Raw genomic sequence first — 1,332 nt, 5'->3', positions numbered from 1 at the left:
GTGGGCAGAGTCAGACATGACTGAGCCGCTAACACACACACATAGTTAGTTTCAGAATTGTAATGGCGCTGATGGGTGTATCATTTAGATTCTAATGTGTTATAATGAGTGTATAATGAGACTTAAGGCCTACTGGAAGTTGACTCATCCACCATCTTGGACCTGTTTGATTTTAATCATTTTTTGTCTTGTGCTGTAGCTATGTCAGGGCTTCCCAGGTGACTCAGCTGGTAAAGAATCTGCCTGCAAAGCAGGAGACCCTGGTTTGATTCCTGGCTTGGGAAATTCCCCTGGAGAAGGGATAGGCAATCCACCCCAGTATTCTTGGGCTTCTCTGGTGGCTCAGATGTTAAAGAATCTATTTGCAATGCAGGAGAACTGGTTCACTGGGAAGATCCCCTGGAGGAGGGCATTGCAGCCCACTCCAGTATTCTTGCCTAGAGAATCCACATGGACAGAGGAGCCTGGCGGGCTATAGTACATGGGGTCGCCAAAAGTTGGACATGACTGAGCAACTAAGCACAGCACAGAACATAGCTATATCATTCTTTTAAAGGTTGGGCCCTGCCCCTTTCCTCCTGTTTCAATAACAAGGGGAAAACACCACAGTTTTAAAATTTATAGTGGAATTACACTCTGGCCTCTGGATAGCATCCTTCAGGTAATACTTGATTTCTCCTCCAGGTTTACCTGCCTCCTCTTCCTCTTCTTTGAGCTCTGTGTTTGCTTTTTCTGGTCCATCTTTCTGAATGCATCCAGATTTTTTTGAGCCGATATCCCCTTGACTTCTTCTAGGATCAGTGTTCTGAACACCTACCTCTTGCCAACTTTGTTTTCTGGAGCTCAAGAAGTGGCCTCATCTCTGTTCCGTCCACTTGGTGGTGACCATCTCTACTTCTTCCCTCATGTTCTGTCTACTTCTGGCTCTGAAATGCCCTGTCCTGACTTTCCTACTTGCTTTTCCTATCAGATAATTCTTCCTTTTATACCATAACATGTATTATTAAACTCTTATTCAGTAATTGCAAATCTTTCTAAAGAATTGTGTATCCCTGTTAGTCTATTGTAATTACAAAATATGCTTACACTGAAACCAAGATCCCTGGGTGGGGAAGATCCCCTGGAGGAGGAATTCACAACCCACTCCAATATTTTTGCCTAGAAAATCCCATGGACAGAGGAGCCTGGTGGGCTACAGTCCATGGAGTTGCAAAGTGTCACACATAACTGAGCACAAGTGTGGATGGACGGATAGAAACCAAGCCCTCTGGGGCTCCTGGGCACAAAAGCCTTTCTGTGTACCCTTCCCTGAATTCCAAAGGGCAGGTTCAA

The 1,332-nt window shown here is 45.0% G+C and overlaps 1 non-coding gene across 1 annotated transcript; it reads left to right on the top strand.

Annotated features, from left to right (window-relative positions):
• The first annotated feature begins 212 nt into the window (after positions 1–212).
• On the top strand, positions 213–284 carry TRNAC-GCA. Its single transcript has one exon. It is a non-coding gene; the product is annotated as a tRNA-Cys (tRNA).
• The last annotated feature ends 1,048 nt before the right edge of the window (positions 285–1,332 follow it).

The sequence above is a fragment of the Bos indicus x Bos taurus genome, chromosome 13 (genome assembly GCF_003369695.1).
Source record: "Bos indicus x Bos taurus breed Angus x Brahman F1 hybrid chromosome 13, Bos_hybrid_MaternalHap_v2.0, whole genome shotgun sequence".
NCBI lineage: Eukaryota > Metazoa > Chordata > Mammalia > Artiodactyla > Bovidae > Bos > Bos indicus x Bos taurus.
Note: the sequence above shows the minus strand (reverse complement) of the source record. Positions and strands in the feature narration are given on the sequence as shown.